This window comes from Struthio camelus, chromosome 2 (genome assembly GCF_040807025.1).
Source record: "Struthio camelus isolate bStrCam1 chromosome 2, bStrCam1.hap1, whole genome shotgun sequence".
Taxonomy (NCBI): Eukaryota; Metazoa; Chordata; class Aves; order Struthioniformes; family Struthionidae; genus Struthio; species Struthio camelus.
Window position 1 is genome coordinate 99561915 of NC_090943.1, and position 20518 is coordinate 99582432.

At 41.2% G+C, this 20518-nt stretch overlaps 1 protein-coding gene across 20 annotated transcripts in view; it reads right to left on the reverse strand.

Annotated features, from left to right (window-relative positions):
• ATXN1 (ataxin 1) overlaps positions 1-20518 on the reverse strand; it is a 287878-nt gene that overhangs the window by 226833 nt on the left and 40527 nt on the right. The window lies entirely within an intron of this gene.

The window sequence follows — 20518 nt, forward strand, 5'->3', positions numbered from 1 at the left end:
TCACTCTCCCCTTGAGAGCATGTTATTGCATTTGTACGGCCCCTTTGGACTGCAGGCATCTTAGTTATGCTCTATAAAAGGTTTTATAGGACCAATAACTGTATTCATTCTCACTCTGTAAAAAGCCCTGAAGACAAACCATTCGCTTGGCTACACCTGTGACTCTCCTCATCGAAGCCAACAGAGTTTCACAACGGGACAAAGAAGAAAATTTGACTTTATGTGCATTTAAGCCAAATTGTTCTTTTTTTTCCCCCCCTCAGCTATAACAGACGGCTCTGAATAATTTTTTCCATTGCTTTTAATTAAGGAATGGAGCCTATCCACAGCTTTCTGTGGCTGTACACACTTCAGAAAACACAACTTCTCCTAAAGTGGCCAGAAACTCAGAAAGTAAAATTAGTGATATTTTGGCATTGTAGTTTACTCCCACCGACACACACACCCAGAGAAAATAACCCCAAACTCAGAACAAAGACCAACACACAAAGGGGGGGGGGGGGGGAACTGCTTCTGAATCTGCAGGGACTTCTCCTCATGTCCTCATGGAGGCTTGCATGTATTTCACCACTCCCCAAAGCTGCTTACAGTATGAACAAATCCCAAAATACCTTGTTCAAACTACCCTACTCCTGCACTCCACCATGCTTGCTGGCATTTACATAGTGATTCCGCTGTTTTCAGGGAGATTGGTCTCACTCAACATGAGTAAAGGTTGCAACAGTCAGGCCCGCAGACTTGTAGGAACAGGATAAAGCCCTCTAAAGCTGTGACATACATCCAGAGAAAACTGGAAGTTCAGAGTGAAATGAGGACAATCTGCCCATGACTCATGCCACCTAGAAAATGATTCTTAATTTACGAGAAACTGTTAAAAGGATTATTTTTACAGAGTGTCAGCCCCCTGAATCAAGTAGGTTGTCTCTCATTTTTTCTGTGATTCAAATATAAGGTGGCCAGGGATTCCATTTTAAGATTGAAAATCAGCATAAAATCCTTCTGCTATCACTTACATACTTACATTTGTAATGCTCTGACAACGAGACAAATAACGTTGTTTGAGGGACAGATCCCCTGCTATCCTACAGACTTCTTGCACGACCTATGGACAAGTGATACGTGACACTTCCTGAGGGCTGAAATAGCTTCAAATGACACTCGAGCTTCTATAGTGCATTCAGAGTACGAGAGTTTGGCTCTTAACGTACATCATCGCTTAACTCCAATTTTTATGTGCCTCTGTTTCCCCAATCTCTACAGTGGAAATAATGCCCATCTCACAGGGCTGATACGAGAAACCCAAAACCCATGCTGAATAACTGGATAATCTGGTAACACGGACAAAGTAACAGACATTGTAAACTCAAGCGAAAACGAAACTTCACGTCCACAGGAAAAAAAGCATGTAAACCAAAATGAGGAGTCAGTCAGTCTGTCCGTCTCTAGCACTGTTTGCCAGATAGTCATTTCGTTAGTACAACTCCCTTCTCCTTGGTGCTCTCAGCAAACGTGGGGGAGACTGAATGGACTCACTGTAGTCACAGAACGGCTTTACAGCTGCTGAGAAAAGGCCTATTGTGGCACTGCATTTTACTACCTCGAGTAGCATACAATTATTTGCTGTAGAGCTCCCATTCCCCATATGATCATTAGAGAAAAAGGAGCAGCAGATCAGGGTTTGCTAAATAAAGGGAGATTTCACCGAGATGGAAAACATTTTTTGGTTTTCTAAAAAGAGGTAGCAATTAACTAACACAATAGAGGATATAACAATAAAAATGCACTGGATCAAGAATAGTTTAAACTGGTCCTGTCCTCCTGTTTTTGCCACATCACGATACTGTGAGCCAAATTTCAAGATCGGAAAGCAGCAGCAGGCCTGCCAAACGCACGTGTGCTCTTCCTGCAGTCACGGTCTCCCACAGCTTGTACCTCTGTGCATTTGTATTTGCTCACATAAACTGAATGACATGAAAAGCAATTGTAAAATTTTAATACAGAACTACTCAGTTGCACATACAAAGGCTCACTTGGCAGTCAGATATGCATGGCTTTGCAAAAACACATGTGAGTAGATTTGAAAATCCAGTTCTAAATGTCTTGATTTTTCTATATAATGCCTAAGCTTGACTCAGCTAAGAAAAAACATTCCCGAATCAGGCATATTCCTCCCAGTATCTAACTTCTCCTCTACTCTCCCCCTTCTGGAGAAAGGGATGCAGTTTCAAACAAAGAGTATTTTGTCAGCTCTCCCATTCATCCTGGTGCAAGAAACAAGGTGGTGCGCTGCTTTCCTAGTCCCACAGCAGAGCCAAACGAAGAATCATTTTCAAGTATTAATCCCCCCTCCTACAAACGGCATTACTTCTGCCAGCTTCAAAGAAGCTGAATTAGGCCAGGGTTCCCTGAAAACAGAAATACGTGACACCTACAGCATGTAGTATTGCCAGTCTCCAAGAATTAGATGGTGATCACATCAGTACCTATCACTCCTAAACGTGACACTTCCCTTAAAAAAACTATGAAACTGGAGAAAAATCATGGGGTCTTTTTCTCTGCCTTCTGGCTTCACAGCCTCAGAATGCAATAGGTGGTGTGTTTTCCTGCAGCCACCAACTAGAAACATTTGGGTTTTTAGTGAAAGCTGAGACAGACAACACCCCTTGCTTTGGGGTCTGGGGCCTTAAGAAAACATCAGATAGCACAAGAGAAAGAGCCTGAGGAAATGCCATCAGCGAGACCCTTCTTTCCGCCCAGCCTTTCTTCACTTCATAGGTGTGCTTCTCTCGAAGCGCTGTATGAGCTGAATGGACTGAGCTAATTTACCATTCTAGTCAATTTGCACATTAATTATTTTAGCATGACTTGACTGTGATCAAAATCAATGAAAAACCACAGCAGTGGAAACAAAGAATCAAGAAAAGAAAGAAAACTAAGCCCAGGACAAAATATAGAAGACAACTCATTTTATATTTCGCTTGGACAGAGAGGGGGGAAGGTTCTTCTCCTGGCCAGATTTTGGATTTTGGGCAGGCTTATCCACCTCAAAGCATTGTTTGACGGACAGAACTGCCAGTCTTACTCACCACCTGAGCAGAGGTGATCCTGGGTGGGCACGCACACAACCATCGCTGTGCTGTTGTGCATAACAGGATGGAGTCAAGGCCAGATTAGAGCAATACAGATTGTTAAATACACTCTCATTTTGGGAATAACTACAACGGGCAATGAAATGTAAGCAACAGGCTCTTTGCACACCCTCCCTGTCGGTGGTCGGGTTTCTTTTCCCCAAATCTCACAGACAAGGGCCTGCTGCTCCCCATCCCCCACCTAGGAGCCTGCACACATGTTCCCACACTTGGGATCTTCTATTTCTTGTCTTCGACTTGTAAACCACTACAAACTCAACCCTTAAGAGCTGAGAGTTTGACTTTATCTCATAATTTTTGCAGCTGGGGCTACAGACCCTCCCTTACTGTGCCTCTGCCTTAATGCAGCCAGCTTATTATTAAAAGGTGAGGCAGAGGCATGCTCTCCCACTTATCCAGAAGGGTGTTTGGTCTTTTTCCAAGCCATAATCACCCCGACCTCCTCAGGCACTGACCTCAAACTCTCCCAGGCACTCTCTTAAGTGCCTCATTATCACAGTATCTGAGCCCAGCAGGAGCATCTGAGTGAGACTCATTACGCTGCAAATCCGAGAGCTAGTCCTGTTGCAGGTGAGCCAGCCACACAACTCACTGAAGTGCATTCACAAGGCTCAATCCTCCCTGGCTCCCTATTTTGAGAACCAAAAGTGCCAAGATATGAACAACTTAACACCATCCACTTAACTCTCTCACAGGACTATCTGGTCTGAGATGTAACATCCTTTTGTAAAACTTCAGGATTTTGCCCAAAGCAACAGATTAGTGTCGGTCTCTGCTAAAAGGCACACACAGGTTAGAAAAGAGATGCCAAAAAATGGAGTATGATGTGATTTGCAATGCCTGGATGTGTGATTTGCAACGCCTGGATATGTTCTGAACTCTTCCAATACAAGGGCTGTAGGAAAAATAAGAAATGCCATGCCCTTTGTGATAGATGAGTCTGGTACCTTTTCCCTTTATTTTCTGCTTTATAGAAGGGCTCAATCTAATATTTAAAGCTGAGGTTTTTACCTTGAACTCCACCTCACCTGCCTCCTAGCTACATGAGGTTGGACTTTGAGATGTATTTGTTTACTGGTAGATCCAGAGATCAAGCAGTCTGTATTCCTTATATACCGAAAGGTCTCCAGTGCCATGGAGAACAGGAAATTTCAGCAGAAACCTGTGGCGACCTTTGTTGCAGGAAACTTTTGAAGTCTGACCATAAGCTTTTTTTAGAACAGAAATCTGACTGAGCTCCAACCAGCTTGGCACCACTGAAGTTAACAAATGGTGGTCTTGCTTTTTGAGATCAGCTAGACTACACTAGCAGCCTGGCCAGCAACTAAAATCTTCCAGGCAGCGAAACAACTGTTTCCCTCTGCTAGATCAGGTGAGTTGGTTGGCTACAAATACTGGCTGGCTATTGCAGCCAAATCTACTCTTTTAATCAAGGCGAGACAGGATACTCAGATGGATGAAGCTTTCGTGTAAACCTACTTGTCCAGCCTTTTTTAATTCTTCCTTTTTTTTTTTTTTTTTTTGGCGCTATGCTACTCCCTCTGTCATCTCCATTTCTACTTCCTTTTCTTCAGCACAAATCACGACACAAGCACATCAACAAATAATGGGTTTGGTAGTAGTCTCTTTGGGCTGCCAACTGTCAGATCCGGAAACTAGGACTGTCACATCTGTCAGATTGGCTCTCACACCTACTCTCTAAGGTAACATCACGTATTTTTCAGAGACATCCTAGCAATAATACGACATTATATCTCACTATACCATATGTTCCTTCCCTTCCTCAAGACACATACCAGAAAGAGCCTACACCCCTCTGGATAAAGGATGCCTAACTGGTATCCTAGCATTACTAATTACCTCATTTCAGTATAGTATCTGAGTGCCTCTTTAATTTCAGGACATGAGCACTGTCTCCAGTGGGATATGCTCTTGTCTACAAGTCAAGCACAAAGATTTGAGTGCTCTGTTAGAGATAGGTCATGATTTGTTAAGCATCTAAAGTGCACTTGGCATTGTATAAGCTCATAAAAGGAGATATGATCCCTCTTTCAATAGAAGATTTCTTCCTTCTAACTTCTCAAGACAGCCTTCCTTCTCTGAGGCCTACCCACACCACGTTTCCCTTTCAGTAATAACTGCAAAGCAAAGGGAAGAACATTAAGAAAAATTATGAAGTGTGTTTTACTAGCTGATGCAACTAGCAGACTGAGATTGCTGAAATATGCCTTTCTTTCCTCTCTTTAACCCACAAGGTTTCTATAGGGCATATCTACATCAATGTTTTAGTTCAGATCAGGGTTGCAAAGCTCCAGCTAAACCCCACTTCCCGTGCTTTTGGTTGCATTGTGGGCTGGTCTTGGAGCACATGAACTGGATCCCTTTTGGAAGGAACTGAACTAGAAGCATGATGTCCTCCTGAGCACACTTAACGCTGCAAACGGGCACGTGGTCAGTAGGAGCTGGCTACTCTAAAATGTGTCTAGTGTGGACCTCAGGACACCAGCACCAATGGTTTCACTGTACAGATCCTCTCCAGTTGGTCCACTACTTGTGAAAGAAGGCATAACCGTAAGGGATCTCAAGAAAGAATAAAGTATTCTGACGTCATTCACCTTTATGTCACCATATGAATAAGAATATATTATTTTTAGATTCTAATATAACATTACAACAACCAAAAAATTACAATAATGACAATGATGACGGCAACAATAGCATCTTGAAGTGAACGATGGAGGAGAGAGGGGAGAGGCTGAAGTAGCCTCAAGTACCAGGACTGCCCTAACTTCTGAAGTTTTACAACCAGTTCTTCTACCATTTTAAATATTTTCCTCTGCTTCTTGCACCAAAATTGTAAAGAATTGTTACAGAGGGGAAAACATAAAACTGACTATCCAATAAGTTCTCCTAAAAGTGCCAAGAAAACAAACTGGAAAAAGAAAAACGTATTGCCTTTCCCCTACTGATCTTCATCAAAAAGAGTAAACTTTAGGTATTACATGTAAAAACAGCCAGCAGAAAATTTCAGGCAGAAATGCTTTTTTCAAGGCGACTACGTGGTCATTTGAACTTACGTCAAATACCCTCTGGTATTTTTTCTCATGGTGGATCTTACGTTCTCTTTCCAAATTTCATTAAAAAGATCCCCAAAATCTTGAAATTTTTCATCCCTAACTCAAGTCATGAGAGAGTTATTCCATCTATTTTCAGTGTGTGAAACGCTAAGAAACCAGTGACGTGAAGTTTAACCTACATAGTTACCTTTTGTGAGCTGCTAAGAAGCAGTCTGCTGAACCTTCGGAGGTCTGCGGGCCACAGACTAAATGCCACTTGTCCACGTTTCTTGAAAACGTTACTTTAGCAAGAAGGGAAAGGCATCTGTCCTGCACAAGCTGTTTTCCCTTAGCAATAACAACAGCATACCACAGACAAGTTTCACTGGAAGTTGCTAAGAAATAGCCGGCAATCAAAACCTTCCTGTGTTCCCGAGGCAGGCAAGAAACTAAGTAGACCTCGCTGCCCTCTCTGCTCAAGTTTTGTTTCATAGTCCTGGACCTGGTAGCAAATTAGTGACAAGGAATAACGCTGACCACTGTGCTGAGGACCTGGCTGAGGCCAAGTGAAATGCTTTCGTTGCACACAAATACTTCCGAAAGCTTCTCTCTTCCTTCATGTGCCTTCTGCTAGCCCCTCCACACACAAGATAACTCTGACTGTGAGCAGGAAGTCAAAATGCAGAGGAAGGTATGTGTGAAATCCACAATCGCTGTCCATTTTCATGAATGGAAAGGACAAAGTCAGCTGTGGAAGCTGGGCCCTGTCACCACTACTCATATGCTGTTTGTCCCCTATCTTAAAAAACATTGTGAACCACTGTTCGTGACCTTCAGAGATTACTGTTTCTATGTAATAAATCTGTCAGACGTATGGTTTCTAACGGGGCTTGTTCTTAGGACAAAGCGACATTTTGTTGCTTTGTGCCCAACTCCTCATTTTGCATTTCCTAGAACCATCTGAGAAGGTTTGGGACTTTTTATAACTGATCTCTCTGTTTAAACTACATTCACTAGTGACTGTTAGCACAGAATAGGAAACAGATGTGTGGTCCTGCAGGCTGGGCTCTAATCTCTGAGTTTAGCTGCACAGGCTAGCACCGCGTTATGCCTCCTTATATAAACCTGGTCGTGTCACCTTGTTTCTCTCTGACTCCATTTGCCACCTGCAGAACAGGGGAAACAACAGTGAATGGGCTATTGGTTCAGAAGAGAGGAAAGCTGGAAACTCCACAATATTCAATTTATTTGGAAAGTATGGACAAGGTAAAGAGAGTTAGGATACTCTCCCTCCTTAAAAAGACCAAATAGTTGCATAGGCAGCGGAGCTGATGAGAGCTGGTTTTGGGTGGCTTTGTGCCTTGTGGCCAGGTGCTCCCATGGGCTGTAAGATGCAAGCTGTGACCAAACCTACCTGTGCCCTGGAGGTTGCTCCCCCATCGAGGCTCATACGTCAGGTAACACAGGTTACCTTCAGAAGAGCCAAAAACTTCTGTCTTTATCCTATATCCAACTGCCCATTTCATAAAACTTCTAGGAATTAAAGGTCTGAATGATCTCAAGCCTCCTGTTAAATTTAACTGAAACTGGCCAGTGGATTCCAAAACTGCTACAGGGGAACTGAGAGAAAGAGAGCATGCTCCAGATAGAAACCAAACCAAAAGACCAGTCCATACAAAATGATGTTAGATTGGCAAGAAAGGTAAACAAATGGATCTGATGTTAAAAAAAAAAAAAAAAAAGAAAGAAAAAAGAAAATCAGAACTGCAGTGCCATTCTAAAAGATTAATTAGCATCAAACCCAAGCACAGTCTTACCCAGGGAGACTTATTTTCCTTATGCTGGTGTGATACACAGCTTTACTTTCACTTACTGTCAATTGCATTCTGCTTATGAATAATATAAAATGGAGTTTATGGAGAATTAAATTGTAATCTTTCCATTGTTCCATCTCTTTAACACAGTCAGTTTACTACTGTAACTTGCTCTTTGTGATATTGCTAAATTGCAGCCTATAGAAAGTGGGACAACATTTTGTTCCTGTGTAAGACAGGAAAAGTGTATCTGTAGATTTAGGTAGTGATAACAGATTCAAATCTGCTTCAGATGACACAGGACAAGTAGGTGTCTGGGGGTTTTGAGAGGAGCTGAGACAGAGAAAGGGTTTTTCCCGGGGAGGATGGAAACAAGGTTATTTTTCCTTAATGTGATTCATAATATAAGCTAGATAATGACAACAGCAGGAACAAAGCTAAGTTTATGAAAATTCACAATACCGTGTATTGTTACAAACACCTTTGTTCATTTTGGCAAGCAAAGTTTGTAAATGGAAAAAAAAACCCAAAACTCTAACTTATTGAAGATACACTGTATATCTTTACATGCAGGCACATGTACTAACCCTGCGCTGCAGTGCAGTTCAATCACTTCAGCATTTATTCAAACCTAGCACCACACTGCTTTCAACCCGGAGAATATTTCTCATGCTAAAAGTTGGTGCTCAACGCAGTTTCGTTTTCCAGCACCAATCAGTGTAAATTTTAACATCATACTGTCTGTCCTTTTCAACGTTCCTTGATCTTGCACCTAGGCTTGCTTTTCTATGTCTACAGTTAGGGACAGAAACACCACGATAACTCTCCCATCACCACTGGCCTGCAGAAAATGAAAGTAACCTTTCGGCCAGTCTGCAGAATCACTGAGGTCTGCAAGAGAAGTAGCTGTACAACTTTCTTTCAAAGGGTCAAAAAAAGAAAACAGCTCTCAGTAACTGGTGTATTACTAAATAAAGCTAATGATTATTACATAATCATTTTAGAAGAAATAGAGTAATATTTCAAAAGCTACAAACACACCTCCTAACACTACTAGTTCCTGGACTCATCTTTTATGCTAAAATGCACATACCTCAATGTATAGAGATCTATTTAAATTTAATATAAACTAGACTAATCAACCTAAGGCTTGAAGCACAGACTAAGAGATTTTAAAAGTCAGCAAGGACTATTATACTCCTTTAAGCTTATGCTAATGCATATTACAGGCCATACAATTTCTCCCCAGAATCCCTCCAGTAGTGAGAATTATCCTTCCACTGCATACAAGCGAGAAGTATCAAGCCCAATAATTTGCAGTGTAGCATTTTTAGAAAGACATCCAAACTCTGTTAAAAGATTTCATCCATCAATGAATGTAGCACTTTCCTAGGCCTATTTACAGTTATTACTGGGATTGTCTCATTATCATTAAAAACAAACCGTTCTTCAGTAAAACATCATTGAAGAGTGAACTGTTCCCCCTGCTCTCCCACACAACGAAATCTCTATGACTGTGTGTTTCAGTGAGCATGGACCCATTTACATTATTAAAAAAAAAAAAAGTTAAATAAAAAAAAAATCCCTGTCATCTTTGTATTTTTTCAGAAGCGCTTTCCCTGTATCTTAAAAACTACCTTTAACATTAGCTATTTAAAAGTTGTGTCTTTGCAAAACAATGGCAGCTGATCTGCACACAAACACATGAGGTATTTTAAATTGCTGCATCTTTTTCAAACTGTTGGAGATTGCTGGCATATACAAACAAATGTACGCAGCTTCACTCCACTTCATACCCCATCAACATCATGGGCCGCCTACTCTAAGTAGGAGAAGACTTGTAATTTGAGGGGTCTCCTGCATCGTAAGGTTTTTATTGGAAACTCTTCAGAATAAACCAACAGAGCTCTTTCAGGCCCCAATCCTATCCGTTTATGTGATTAACTTTAGGGACTTCAGGAAGTGAGCAAGACTGCTCGGATCTCCAAGTTAAACATCGGCGTAGCCCAAACTGTCATCAAGGGCCGGCAGCAGTTATCACCATTAGTTGCCTGGAGGAGATGAACACGTCCTCTCTGCTCCCCCTGCTCTCACCTTCTCCCTATTTCCGGGGCAAGAAGGAGGACAAGTGGGCCTTCTCTTATTTGTACTGATCACCTCTTAGTCACGCTAGTCTGAAGCGCAAACTGACAGCTCTACTAATTTCAACTGATTCTAGTACTGGTAACACCATTTCTCCAGGACTGTGAAATAGCTGCCAATTACTACTACAATTTGGCATGTGGAAGCTCATGCATATGGAAAAACACTATCAAATAATATACAACTCATTAAAGGAAGTTTATAACTCCATTTCCTGCCCTAATACCTTTTTTATCTCCTGGAAATATTTACCACATCACCCGACTGGGCTGATCTGCTTATGTATTTTGAAAATACAAATTATACCATCAGTCATTCACTGTGTGACAGTAAACCTGTAATAACAACTTTGCAACCTCACATGACGCACCAAGGCATGCACAACCCAGTCTTCAGTATCAGCACAGTACAAGATTATCAAATTGTCAGTGATTTTAAAACAAGACTGGGGCAGCAAAAAGAGTTGACATTCTACAGGATACAGCATGGACCTGTCCTGACACTGCGGCCAGAGTCACCAGAGTTGCATATCTCAGGTTCACTTCTGCAGGCAAGGTAGGGGGGGAGCACACGCAGAGCACAGGAGTGGCAGGCACGCTTCCTTACAAGTATGACAATGTTACCTGAAGAGTCATTTCCCAGAGTGAGCCATCTGTGTCAAGAAGTCATTGGACCCTAATCCTGTATTAAAATCTACTGTCATTTTTCTTCTTTCATTTCCTCCGGTTTGTTTTTGACATTATTCTCCTCACAAAGAGTAACACTGCTAATTGCTTCCTTCACACATAGGCAGAAACATATGTGCAGTATCCCACCACTGGCCTGCCAGGAGCAGGATCCAGCTCTTTTAGAGGGTGATGGCTCAACATAATTAATCCTACAACCACTTGGAGAGACAGGGAGCTTAAGGAACTTGAGAAATCTACTCTTAAAACTTTTACGTTCATCCTCATTTCTACCTGTCCTATATGAAATTTACAGCAAAGCCACTCCTACACAAAAGTGGCAATAATACTTGCAGCGAGATAGAAGGCAGAAAAGGAAGAAATTCTGCTGTATGTATAAGATTAATACTGCTCAGTGTTTAGGAAGACTTTACAGCTTCACATACCTATCATAACACAGTTATGAAACAATTCCCCCAATGCTAAACAGCTGGTTTCCTCTCTGTTGATGTGATATATTATCTCTCTTCACATGATACGGGATTCACCCAAAGCTGCAACTCATTCAGAGAGCTAGCACAAATGCCATGTCCCGTTTAGGACCTGACTGAGGCTTTAAAGCATAAGCCTCATGGCTTAAAATATAAGCCTAAATCTGCATAAGCCTTATGCCAGACTCCTTCAGAGGGGTGAGTATCATCCAAGCAAGCCCTTTTGCCCAGAGAAGTCCCAACCTAACTCTTCGGTATGAGTGGCGTGAGACAGGTAGCCACAGAGGACTGCTCTCCCGCAAGTCCTCGTGATGCCGAAGGGAATCGCGACTGCTCTCCACACAGATCTGCATGGAGCCAGCGATCTATTTATACAGCTCCAGTGGGTTAAAACTCTGCATAGAAACTGCAGCCATCAACCTGAAGATGAGTGGATGTCTCTAATTCTGATCCCCATGGTGTTCCCTGCAAAAATGACAATCATTTTAATTTTGTGTGGGGGAGAGCTGCCAGCATATTTTGCATGTCTTGCTATACAGCAGCTTAAATATTCTCACACCTAAAGGATTATCAACTTTGTCACTGTATTTTAGAGTCCACATCTGTGATTCACAATACGGCCATCCAAATTAGATCCAGGATAACACTTCGCCAATGGGTCTAATTAGTCAATAGACACTGAGACTTTCTCTTTTCTTCCTTAAACAGATGACAATAACAATACAAAAAAATTGTCATTTAGAGTCATACTATATCCAACTGTCATTTGTAAGACTTTATTGTATTATTAGTCAGAGCTTCTGGTGACAGTATAACCCACAAGACTGAAACTTGAGTGGTTTATACGTGTCATCAGAGCCTTAGATAAAAATGCCGCCTTAGAAAGTGGGAGTATTTAATTTTTTATAATACTTTTGTACTAGTATAAAACATTCACTTAATTTACATCAGCAATTCCTTCTCTTAAGGTATTAGCATCTGTTTGATCTATTACAAATATCTAGCTCTTTTCTTCAGATCTATTAAGGCCGAGTACTTTGAAGACATTTTGCGAGAGCTTACTAATTACAATTCCTACATACCTTTACAGTTTGGGTTGTTGTTTTTGCAAACCAGGGAACAGCAACTGCAAATGCAAAATTGTAATCCCCTACCCAAGATCCCACATTCATTTTATGGAGAAGGAGGGATTAGTTACGTTACTTGGTAACAGGTGCTTGGCAGAGTGGCTGGTACTAGGTCTCTGTACAAACCCATGTCAGCAGGCTGTAAAACAAAAAATTCTCCCTTCCAGTGGAAAGGCTAAACCACACTGAAAACTGGCTCTGAAGGCATACTCTGATTCAAGGTCATCACAGCCACAGTTGTTGACATTTTAGCTAGTCACACAGTATATTAATTACATACCAGAACCTGATTACTGACTTTTACAGTAGTGGAAAAGCTCATAAACGTGCAACGTCAGAGCTGTGTGTGTCTTAAAATCACTGGAAGGAAAAGTGGAAGAATCAGTTGATTTTATAGCAATTTCCCATTAGTTCATACTGCTCCATTACAGCTTTCCTGTGCTCATGGGTGCACGGCTGTAGAGACATGCCTACATACACACAATTTTTGGGAATTGGAAGAAAAACTATGAAATAGGTCTTATGAACAATCAAAGAAGTAGAAATTGAAGAAATGATTCAGCAAACCAATTAAGCACATGTTTAACTTCCATTACCTTCAGCAGAGCTTGCATGTATGGTTCATGGTTCAAGTGCTTTGCTGAATCAGGGTCCTCAAAACACAACGCTCCTCAGCCTGTTCACTTGAAATGCTTGAAAGGGACTAACGGGAAGGAAATGCTCAGGTTTAGCATATTAAAGTTTTGTAGGGATTCTACTAGTTAGTAAAACCCCATAGTGGCTTCATAACATTTCATCACCTCTAGTAGTTTTTGAATAATGCAACGGCTTTTTTGGCAGTTTCACTGAGCTGTAATCTGCGCAAGAAGTTCTACAACATTTCAGCACTTCCTGGGGACTTTTAGCAAAGGGACAGCCTTGCAACACAAGCAGAGATTAATCATTTTCTAATGCATGGTAATAAATAATGGATCCCTCATAGTACATAAATTAAAGCTGTAATTCCATTCTGATTCTGTGATGCGCCAGAGGCCCAAGATGGAATTTCAGCCTTGTTATGACCAGTCAGGATACACATTATTCCTTAATTTAAAGTTTGGAGATTGATAGCGAACAGAGGAGTTCTAAAGGCATTACCAACAAGTCATAATGTGTAATTACAAGCAGAAAGCAAAATTATTAAGTCTGATATTGTTTGCAATACTTGCTAAAGCAGGCATTAAGTCTCACCAGTGAGAAGTCCGCTCAGCATATTCATAGGAAGGCACAAAAAGATTACTATGACTATTAAAAGACTAAAAGTTCTTTTAGTATCACAGCAAAGTTAGAGACCATACATTAAAAATCAGGTTTGTACTTTACAGTGCCCTAAAAGCTCTGAACAAAATTCCTCCTAGAACCATATGCAATATTTTACTCATGAGCCAAACAAGCATCCTACAGGTACATAACAACGAGCACAGAATATCAAAGTAATGCAAGTCCCAAATCTGCCTTCCTATCTAACAAGAAATCTACTGAACAAAGCAAAATGTTCATGATGAGAAGTGATTTTTCCCCCTGCTGCACATACAACGTAATTTAAAAAAATTTTAAACAATCTAAAAAATATTCCTGAAGAACATGATCCTAATATCACTCTTCCTGCAAACAATTACAAGAAACCTTATAGAAATTCTAAAGACATTTTACAAGTCTAGTAGCAAGCGTTTTAACAGAAATAAATTTAACAGTATGAGAAGAGAGAGAGCCAAAAACAATCACCCATCTACAGTCAATTACTAGATTCATCCTGGACTTTGTTACCAATTCCCATGATTTTTTAGCAAATCCCACAAGATTTCAAGTAGGTCTGGAGCCAGTTTTCTTTCACAGGCAAGAAGAAAATAACCTTCTCACCTCATCACAGAACTTTACAGGATCTCCTGTGGCCTGACGGGGTTCCAGGATCTGAACTTTCTTCATGGTATCGTTCACAAATTTGATTTTTTTCTCCTCCTCCACCACATTCTCGATAATATGTGAATCTAAGTCATGCTTTGTCTTGCTCTCTCTCCCCCTCCAAGTTTTTAGCTCACAGATTTGTTTAAAAAAAAAAAAAGCTTAAAAATAGGAAGCCTAAATATTACCACAAAAAGTCAAATAAAATGGTGCAGGAAGTTGATATTTTTAAAAAGCTGAAAATTTTTAAGCCCACAGTAACTGTTTTTGAATATCTGAGGCTTCCCCACAAGCTATGGCATTACTGGCTCCTTACCTCCCAACTCTTCCTCCTTCCACTTCCTTTTTTTCATGTTATATAGTGTTCAAACCTGAACATCTGAACTTTTATGTTCCTGCATTCCTATTTGAGCACCTTAACAGAAACGGCCTAATTTTCAAGAGGGCAGTCATCGGAAATACCGACCGATTTTTTTATCCTCTTTTAATCACTTAATAACCAGCACAACTTAAAATTAAATATAAGTAGTTACGTGCCTAAATCCGCATTTAAGGACACAAATTTTTCAGAATCCATTTTCTCACCTTTTGTCTTTCATGCCTGTTCATACAAACAAACAAAAATACCAAAAACCATGAAAAAATATAATTAGGTCCAAGAAAACAAGATAATCAATGCCTAACATTCCTTGCCCTCATGATATCTACACAAGAAGCATATCATCACCTCTAAATAGCAACCCGAAACCTACTCAAGACACTTATATAAGACGTGACTCAAGAACTAAAGCACTGAGAGTCAACATTCAAAGACACTGTAGCCTCTGCTCCTAGTAGTAAAGGAATGAATACTGAGACTATATAAAGGAGATCCCTGAAAAGGAGAAAAACAACTGCGAAGACTTCTTAGAGACTCAAAGCCATCCAAACAAGCTAAGCTACAGACTTGGTAACAGCAGTACAATATACTACTAGAAAACCCTCATCCAGATGCAGCCTTCAAGGTTTCTTACTTCTCAAATAACCGACGTGAGCTCCAGAAGAAGTGATGACAATCTAACACCCAAAACATGCTTCCAACAGTCTTTTACCACGAGGCTCAGGGAACAAAATGGCTTTGGAGATCTCTCAGCTCGTAGGTTACATCACTCACGATATATTGTTCACAAGGAACGGCAATCTAAGAGAGACCAAAAGGTGACCCTGTAAATAAATGTCAGCTGCAAAATCGAAGACCTTTCCTGGTCTGAGCTGAACAAACACTGCAATATTGACAATGTAAGCAAAATATCCAGAAGAGAAACAAATCCGCAATGAAAAAGAAACACAGAAAAATAACCCTAGAAGTTAGCAAGGGCGAAGGTAAGAGGGAGAGGGTGCATGGCAAACTTAAGCTAGCGCAACTCTGAACCGATTCAGGTTCTTCTCGTGCTCATTGCCACCTCAACCGTGCTTAAGCAAAAATGGAAGGGTTCCCCTATCATATTTTCCTTTTTTTTGTGTAAACACCATTTTCACTTCCATATATTCAAAGGACTATGTGACTCACTGATTCAGAAACGAATCTAAAATGATGCTCATATAACACACTCCATATTGATTAACAATTTCTGTCCAGCAAAACTGCTGAGGAATACAATCATTGCATGAGTCATTATATATATATATATATGTATGTATAGAAACAGTTGTCCAGAATGCTTTTTTTTTTTTTCCCAGAACTGAGAACCATGTTAAAATATTTGCACTCTAAAAAGGCGTCATATACACAGAAGTCTGAGTACTAGCCTGTTAATTGGTTTTCCTTGCTTGCTCATTAGCACACCACACAGCACGACATGTGGGTCAGGACTCGTACTAGCAGCAGTGAAAATCTCTGTGCTTGTACACTAAGCAAGGAAGGAGGATTTCAGAACCATGCAATTACAAAGAGGAAGAAAAACTGTGATTAAAGAGACCCTATTTTGCATACAGTATAACTCTGAAGAAATCCCAGCAATTGTCACAGCAAACTGTGGCGAGGAATTCTTCACTGATATCATATCCAGAGACGTGAACTTTTCACCGAAGAAAATTCAAATATGGCAACCTATCAACTGCTTACAACCAGGAGCTGAAAACATTTTAAGAATGAACGGTAACTAGAGTCACCACATGATGAGCTGTAGCCTGACTCACTCCAATGCTATAAACAACATAAAAATGGGCATCCTGGAGGAAAGAAGGGGGAGGAGGAAAGAAATCTTTTTTCATGAATTTTTAAATCACTTAACGTTACTAACTTAAAAATACCCGCTGCCAATGAGCGATCAGGTTGTTCCAATACATGCATTAAGATACTGAAAGTAGAATCTCTTAATATCATCAGATTATTCATTGTGATTTGTTCTTGACCAAAAAAAAAAAAAGGGGGGGGGGGACAAATGAATATATAGTCAGGGCTAATTATTCTATGGGTGCCATGCAGCAACCCTGTTTGAAGTTCAAATGAATTATAAGGGATACAAACAGAAACAGCATTACATATAAATTTGTATTTGGCCAATATAGCAGCTATAGCATGGCAGGACTGTGTTGTGAGGCTGTGTTACTAGCTAAAATGATCTTAAGTTATGCTATTAAATATTCCTGTGAGCTAAAACATTGTAGAGGGCTGAAGTTCAGAAAATCTATTTCAGTACTGTTTTGTAAAAGTATAGCTCAAATTCTGCATTACTGATATCAATTCAATGAACTCTCTTAGTATTTGCATTGTAAGCACACACCAGGATTAAAAAGTCAACCAGTTAGTGTACAGTGAAGAAACTTAGGACAACACCCTGCCAAAACAAATCCTTAATTTAGAGGAAAAATTTCTGGCCTTTAGAGTGACAAGAACCACCCCAAGATATGAACTGAGCATACAGGAGCAATATTGTCCTGAGTCTACACAGAGGTAATTGCCAAATCTCGTGTTCCCACAGGGTCACCAAAAAGCGGCTGGTACTGAGATCCCTGCAGAGCCCTGAAACGGGGCAAAATCCCACTGGTATCACAACCCAGCTCCCTGGGACACTGACAGCCAGGTGACAGCCCTTTTGCCACCGCTCAGCCCAGAGACAGACTGATCCAGCCTGCAGCCCACTTGCACCTGCCCACCAGCATCCTTCACCTGCAAGGAAGCGAAACAGGGGCCGCGCGAGCTCTGTGCACCCCCAGGCATCTCTGTCTCTGCCTTGCACCCTCTGGAGCAAGGCTTAAGCCGCGTTTGAGGCCCCAGGTCTCTAAATGCAACGGATCCCTTGGATCTGGGAGAAAAGAGCCAAAGAGCAACTACAGCTACTACTCAGGGATATAACCAAACGTACATATAAACATAGGTTACACACATCCATATATACTTGATACATAAACACTCTCAATGAAAACACATATACATGCATTTACAACATTGAGTCTTATCATTTCTGATTTTGAACTTTCGTTGCCTCCTCCACACCCCCCCCCGCAAAACATCTCTGTTTGTTTTCCTCAATCTTTAATCATATTAGACTAATAAAAATTCTGGCATTAACACTGTTTATACAGCCTTCTCTTCACACAAAACCCACGGGCAAATATTTTCACATATATGAAGACCATCCCACAACCACGCTTTTGAATACTAATCTAAACTGAGTTCTCCAAGCCAGCATGGTAAAAGGGTTACTCTTTGGGAGGGGAAGTAGAGGAAAAAAAAAAGTGAGAGGGGCCTTTAAGATGAAATAAAAATAGACTCTCTTGATCCTACTATGACATGGCCCAGACATTCTCCCTGTGGGGGAAGAAAATGTATCTTACTGCAGTGATAGTTTTTATAACATTTTCTTTTTTTTTTTTTTTTCCCTGTGCAACTTTGCTTCCTGAAGAATGCTTTATATAAAAGACATGACATTTGGCAACTGAGCTATGCTGCTTTGTGAAATTCTTTTGGCAAGTGCCCTCTGTGCTGACCGCATTAAGCCCATTATTCATTTATTTATTTATTTAGGTAGAAGTCAAAGGGAATAAGCCATAGAATTAACGCACAGCACAGCACTGCTCTGAGACCTGTTTCAAAAAAAAAAAAAAAAAAAAAAAAGGTGAGGAGATGGGAAAGGAAGTGTCGGAGTCACTACTTTGGGGAAATCTCATCACTGGAGAGGGGAGGATTCTAACCTCAAAGCGCTGCTGCTGCTCTGGGGCATACACAGTGGATCTCAGGGCATTTAACAAATTTCAATTAATTAATTAATTAAGCCTCAATCCCCCAACAAAGGCAGGTATCACTGCCCATCTATTTTGCATATGGGTAAAACGAGCCATGGAGTAAACCTAAGCCCATGCTGATCCTGCAGTGGGAGGCCGCTACCTGCCTCGTGCCCAGGCAAAAGCCACGCAACAGCAAGCGGCAAGAGGGCATGGCACCCGCCACCTGCTCACCCACACTTCCTTACTCGCCTACTAGAGCAAAACCAGAAAACGCAGAAGCCTCCGCACGCCACCATCTCCCTGAGCAGGAAGCAATGCCTGCACGCAACCCCAAGGTGCAAGGACCTCCGCTGATAAACATGGATCAACTTTACGTCACACAGCGTGTCCATGTGGAGACACAACCAAGTCTGGCATCGTTTGCCCACAATCAGCAGCAGGCTGGGAAGCGTCACACAATCTGCAGTCGTATTCTCGCAAAGGCAATGGCAAAACTTCCAAGGGTCAAGGATTCGAATGAGCAACCGCAGTTTCCTACTAAAATCATCATGTGCACTGCACGACAGCTGTACGTTTATGGTTCAGAGTTGTGGAGCATGTTATTTTATGCTAAGAATTACTTTATGTTAAGAAAACAAGAGGCTTCTTATAAATAACAGAATATTTTGCTTACAATCACCATTAGCCCCATTTCTTTCACACCAGGGACCCGCAAAGCTTGGCAATACACCACAAGGGACATACAGCAACAGCAAGTCACAGGACCTCAAAGCTCACAAGCTAAACAGAAAGGAGAGACGGGAACAGGAGAGGACGTTACCTACCCGCCCAGGGACGGAAGCAAACAGTTGGTTAATTCCACAATTTTTGGAAAAGTTAAGTTTCTGCACTTACTGCATTCCCTAATATTTTTAGACCAAACTGCCAGCAGCAGGAGGTCCCATCCATCCAAGCCATTGTTTACACACATACACCCCACTGGGGAAATGCTCGAACCTAGCCCACTGCCTTCCACAGGGAGTGAACCAAGAACCAAGTCCCCCGCCAGCACGACCTGCCGCAGAATGGGTAAAGGCCTTTCCAGTAAGGATACTTCGGAAAGCTGAACTAGCCCTGCACTGGATCAGACAGTGCTGTTTCACAGGCTGTGCCCGAGTGTGCAAGTAAAAGCTACAATACATTTTTCCTCTGGAAAAATTTTAAGCAGCTTGGTCCAAAAAAGTGTATCACACCTAACATTAAAAAGGTTTTTCTGCACATAAGTCTAAAAGAGACAGCTATGCATTTCTACAAGAGAGAGCTAGGCACTGTCTTCATTTGTTTGGGCCCCTGTCAAAAAAAACATGAGATTTTGTTCCTAGAGAAGAAAACTGACACAACCACCTAAAATCTGGATGTCTTCTGCTAGAAGAATATGAGAAGAAGTTTAAACCTCCTAAAAATATCCGGTATTACCACCCTCCACCCCTCGTTTTAACCCTCTTTCCTAGAATTTCTGGCCTTCATTTCTGGGCAAATTTCAGTGATATCATAACAGCAATATACAAGCCCAATCCTACCAGTCTTATTCAAACCAACTGAGTTTAATCAGACTACCAGTTTTAATAAAGGTTTCACATGACTGAGGACTTGAAGGCATGACCTCAACTATACTCCGGACAGTAAGATATGGAAGTCAGTATTCAGTTGAACTGCACAACCTTTTCCACCATCTGTCCTCACTGGCGAATATACTAGGCTCTCTCTCAAAAAAGAGCTGAGGGAACTCAGCACTGAAATGGGCTAAAGGAACAGTATCTGTCCACAAAGAAATCACTGGTAAAGTTTGCCTCACCTAAAGCAAGGAAACGTCAAACCTTTAGCAGCACAACTCAATCATTCGCTTTAACCTGAAATCATGTAAAAGCACTTCAAGCGGGGATTT